Below are 6,000 nucleotides of genomic sequence, written 5' to 3' on the forward strand. Positions count from 1 at the left end.
TAACATTTTAAAAAGGAAGTTTATATATCAATAAAGTGCAAAAGGTCTAGGGCAGAATAGTATACAGAGGGCATGTGAATAACAAGCAAGTAGCTGACCAGGAAGCATGTCTGAAGACATGGAAAATATCACCCACTATGCCTATAGTCAAGTGGCCATTGATCTTCATTCCTGCCTAAGGTTTTTTTTTTCTTTTTTTTTTTTTTTTTTTTTTTTGAGCTGGGGACTGAACCCAGGGCCTTGCGCTTTGCTAGGCAAACGCTCTACCACTGAGCTAAATCCCCAACCCCTCCTGTCTAAGTTGATATGTATAATTTTGTATAAAATAGAACCTATACCAATATACTCTGATCAGGTCCACAATAATATGTGGAAACTGAAAACCATATATTATATCACTCCATAATTGCATACTAAAGAACAATGTACCTAGCCTGTGTTGTATACTAGATAGATAGATAGATACTACCTATCTCTACCACCAACACCAAAAAACCATTCATTTTACAAATAGTTTTCAGTCCAGAAAAAACTATAGCATGTTATAAATAGTCCAAAGATTTGCTGAATGAAATAATTAGAAGAGGTCACTCTACAAACTATGATGGTCCTAGACTGAAGCAATGCAACAGTTCTGAAGCTCTGAGTTGTGTCCATTGTGAATTAAGTGAGGCAGGCTGATTGGGTAGAGATGACAGAAGAAGAATTGCCAGTATTTCAGTATTTAAAAAGTCCTTTGGCCTAGGGTCTGGGATTTATTATAGTAGTAGTCCAGCTGGTTAGCATGCTTGCCTGGGGTCAATCTCAGCAACACAAATACAGAATAAAAACAACTGTGTCCTGACCAAGACTTTCTTTGTGGTGTTTTTTTTTTTAATTTTATTTATATGAGTACACTGTCACCATTACAGATGGTTGTGAGCCACCATGTGGTTGCTGGGATTTGAACTAAGGACATCTGGAAGAGCAGTCAGTGCTCTTAACCTCTGAGCCATTTCTCCAGCCCCTTTGTGGTGGTTTTATCCAGAGGCTTCTATTGAAGAAATATGATAGCCTAGCCAAGGCTGAAGGAACTGCTTGTGACTGCCATGAGAACAAGAATAATTTTTGCTATCTGAATAATGATTTTTTTCTGCTGTCAATGTTTTATTAGTGTGTAAATCCTTGTGTAAATTCATTGCACTTGCAAAAGTACTCCTTTGTTCAGTTATCTATACTTATAATAAGCCACCTTCTCAATACTCAAGGTTTAAAATAGTAATTGTGTGTGTGTGTGTGTGTGTGTGTGAATGTCTGTGTGTCTTTGTGTCTGTGTGTACATGTGCATTTTTCATGACCCTGACATTTGACAGGATTCAGTAGAGCTAACTGCTATCTGTTCCTTAATGTCTAGGATTTGAATGAAATGACTCAGTTTGGCTCTTTTGTATTCTGAACAAGAAGAAACAATAGATGTGGTAGAAAAAAAGAGAACAAAAGAACTACAAGACAGAACTCCATCCCAGCTGATGGGTGTCCAGAGTGATGCAAGCTGCAGCACAACGTAAGTAACTTTCAAGAGAAACTACTGAGGTTAACTTCTCTTTTCCCCAAAGGAGGAACCTGAAAATTTGCTGGGCTTTCTGCTGCTTCCTCAGAGGTGCATAGCGTGCAGGGAGTGGGAGGGAGAGCTCTCACCCTGCTTGGCTATTTCACTCTTCTGATTTTAGCATAGCTACTTCCCCATTCTGAAGCCCTAACCAAGGCAAATTGTCTGTTGAGAAGAATAATCTTTACTTAGATAAAATGAGTGAATGACTACTCCAAGATATGGTTGAGAAGTTTGCAATTGTAAATTCAAGGGAGAGTACAGCCAGAGGTATCAGGAAGAGTCCAGAGCAGGGAGAGAAAGTAGTACACTAAACAGGATCAGTAGACAGAACTGTACCATGGGAAAAGGGAGATCAAGAGAGAAAAAGAAGACAGAACAAAGACAAGAGAGGACCAAGGAAAGGGAACAAGAGCCAAGAGAACAGGGCTGGAGAGATGGCTCAGTGGTTAAGAGCACTGGCTGCTCTTCCAGAGGTCCTGAGTTCAACTCCCAGCAACCACATGGTGTCTCACAACCATCAGTAATGAGATCTGATGCCCTCTTCTGGTGTGTCTGAAGATGGCAACAGTGTACTCATATATATATAATAAATAAATCTTAAAAAGAAAGAAAGAAAGAACCAAGAGAACAAAAAGAGGGTACATGGATGAAATGAAATGGCATGGTATAGGAGTGAGAAGCTGTGGGGAGGGGAGCCAGTGAGCCAGAGTAGTTAAGGGTAAGAGTGGAGGTGAGAAGAACTGAGAGTCATGGTATGAGCCATAGACTCTGTAACAAACACTTGCAATGCTGAGAGAGACTGGAGGCCAGATTGCTCTTGGGTATGCTAAGAGGTGCCGTGGTTAGCCATTTGTCCTCAGTTTCTTTTGAACTTGACATATTAACACAGTTGGAGCACAATATGTGTCCTCTATGACTTCTTTCAGTCTTGTGGGGCCTCCATGGTCAAAAAAATCCACTAGAGACAAACCAATTCTCCCAGTGTCCTATTTGTTTGTTTTCTTTTTGCTTAAAAAACAAACAAAACCTAGAGGCTCAGTGTGACGAGGTTCCTGGTAGGAGCAGCATTTCTCAGGAAGGAGGCTAAGCTCCAGGCTATCCTATGAACCAAATGCAAGAAGTTCCCCTAATTTTCTTCTTATGTTCAGGAGGAAAGCTCCAGAGGATTCTAGAGAAACCCACTAGTTGTGAACTCACCTGACAAAGCAGAGAAGTGCCACAAAACCTGGCAAGGGGTTGGTCTAAGGATAGAGAGGTCCAAGGGGATGAAAGAGGAAAGGATGGTGGAAGTGAACAGGGACTAGGAATCCAGGGGAGAGATTATCCTTAAGGAGAGCCCATGCATGCTACAGTGTCAGCATCCATTCAGGAAGAAGTTAAAAACCAGCAGGTGATCCTCCTGAGATGGGGCCACCTCGGATTATAACCCAAGATTTGCTCCATCGGCAAGGCCCAGGAGAAATATATTTTAGGAAAGATTCCTGACAATGATATGCTTTTCCTGCTCTTATTAAAAATATATAACAACCACTAGGTATTAGCCCACCCTTTTGAGCAGCTCTCTGCAAAACAAGATGTATTGTCATATAATGATGCTATATAAACAAATAGATGATTTCTTAATCCTCAATGATGATCTTATAAGAATTCCTAAAATTATATTAGCAATTATTAAGCTCTTTTATAGTGGAACTGCTATACATTCTCTCTGATAACCAAAACTGCATTAAGAACTCTGCCAGTCTTTATTTAGTGTCATGAGTTAATTGCTTCTGAGATAGCAAGCAGACATCTACTACTCAGAGCACATTCCAAGAGGTTGTAAAACCATTAATCAAAGGTCATAAAAGGAAACTAATGATTTACTCTAAGTGCTAAGACTGAAGATAAAATATTGACTGATTTTTATCTATACCAAACTTTAATCATATCTTGGTCACCAAAGTTAAGGGTTTTAACTTTCCATGAACCTGCAAAGCTAGTGATAAGTAATGAATGTTTAGCCAGATAATTACTCCTACTGGCATGCATGTAAACATTCCCTGTTGTAAACTTTTTATTCGATTTATGATTTGAATTTATGTGTAAATGTATGATGAACTTTTTACCATGTGTTCATATTTTCTGAAAGATGTATAAGTGCTGAGGACAAAGAGAGAAGAGCATTCTCTTTATCCCCTTTTCTTGTATTCTCTTTATCCCCCTTTTCTTAACATTCTCCTTATCCCTTTTTCTTAGCACTCCTTATCTTATCCCCCTTTTTCTTAGGCCCTGGTCCCATTTTTCTTAGAGAGCTTTTTTACAACTTGGAAATAAAAGCTAAAACAACTTGCCAAAGTGTCTCTTCTTCTTCCTGAGACTTCAACTAGTAGGCTGGAAGCTGAGCACTTCCTAGAGAGAGAGAACAAAGGCTACTTTACCTAATCCCCTGCCTTTAGGCTGTAGGTGTTAGTCGCCTAAACTGTCGGCTTTTAACCCTCAGAAAAAGCAAGACATTTTTAGGACCTTTTTAGAAATTATTAACAAGCATTTAGTATAGTTAGAGAGATAGACCATCTGCAGACCATCAGTCTTTAAAGCCACACCTGAGTCCAACTCGTGTCTCATTCCAACTTGCCCCAGGCAGGAACGCTCCCAGCACAGTATTTGATGTTTTAATTAACTCTTTATTGAATCCTCCTATACACTTGTGCCTGTAGGTTTAGTGAGAAAGATTTTTCTTTATTTTTTGTCCATATACCTTCTTTTGTTTAATTATTTATTTTTTCTATACAATATAGTTGATAACGTTCTTTTCTTTTTTTTTCCACCTACTCCAAGATCCTCCCCACCTCCCTCCCCACCCAACTTCATGTTCTGTTTCTCTTAAAATGAAAACAAAACCAATCAAACCAAAAAATAAATAAATAAATAAATAAATAAATAAAAAAAGCCAAAAAAGTAAAAGCAAGAAAACTTGGAGTCTTCCTCTCCTATTCTGTGTAGGGTCTTTGAACCTGTGCAGGTCCAGTGCATGCTGTTACAGTCTTTGTGAATTCATATGTATCAGTCTTTCATATCCACTTTTCACTCATAGTCAAATATCTTCCAGGGGCTTCCCATTGCCAGTTAAGAGGAACCCAAAATCTGAAAAGACTTCTTGAGCTGCAACTCATCCCTCTCCTAGTCTACCTAAAAGAATCAGCCCACTACAGTTCCATGGACCATCTGCTTTACCCTTGGCACTTAGTTTGTTCTAGAAATATATTCCTCCTATTTTCTCTGACTAATAAGAAAATGGCCCTTCTTCATTTGTGTGTCTCCACCTCTTTTTTTCATGTTTAATTTCCTCAGATAAAACTTTCTCTATCACTCTGGTCAGTAAACTTCTTTGCATGTGCTAGACAAAGAATGATTCTCATAACAACTTCTGTATGTGTGCAAATAGCAAGTGTCATGCCAAATCTTGTGCTATAGCTACTGTGCTTTTGAACTCAGCCGCAAGCTCATAGCTCTCTAAGTAAGAGTGATACTATCTCACCTCTTATTTTTCTGGAATAGCAATAGGTATGTATAAAGAACATGATAAATGTTTGCTGGATTCTATAATTTTGTTAATCATTTCATATATATCCTAATACATAATCAGGTTAATATTGTATCCAAAACTGCATTAGATTTTCTGTTAAGTTTAGCTCAACATAATAAAAGGAAAATATTCTTTTCCTTTAAATGTCATCTCAGGGGAGGTACAAGGGGGAGGCCTGTTTAAATAGGACCTTTAAGTCATTGTGGTAGAGGACTTTGGGATTTCTACTGCCCAGAATGAAATGGCAAAAGGCATACCTAAACCAAGCAGAAGTAATTATGACAGCAAGTGAAATTGGGTCTCCAAAGAGCAATTTTCTACAAGTGTCAAGGCCTAACCATTCACCAAGGAGCAAAGAATAGAGAATTGATATCTATACACCAAGCCAATAGTTCAGCAAGCTCTACTAAATACTTGTCACAGCCAGGTCCTAAATACTGGAGTCTTGAGTCATTAACACATCTCTCAGAGTGTAAACCAACAAAAGAAAAAAAAATGGTCTTTTCTGAGAAGGCTGACACAAGCATTGGCTTTTACAGATAAATAAGATGTCACCAGTGAGAAAGTGTAGCCTTGTGAGGTGCACCAGTGTGCTTCAAGTATGTTTTGTGATGAGCTAAAAAAAAAAAAAAAAAAAAGTGGACTGTGTTATATGGATGTGTTAGGAGAAGAGAATCCAAATCACAGTAGCCATGAGTACCAGGTTATAAGCTCTGAGTGCTGGGTTGTAAGTTCAAAATAAGAAGGACATTTGAAAAGTCTAAAATAGGATTGCAACATGGTTAAGTCTGTATTTTAGAACTGCTATTTGCACAACACTACTTTTAGTAGGTTGGACCCT

Source organism: Rattus rattus, chromosome 8, assembly GCF_011064425.1.
Source record: "Rattus rattus isolate New Zealand chromosome 8, Rrattus_CSIRO_v1, whole genome shotgun sequence".
Taxonomy (NCBI): Eukaryota; Metazoa; Chordata; class Mammalia; order Rodentia; family Muridae; genus Rattus; species Rattus rattus.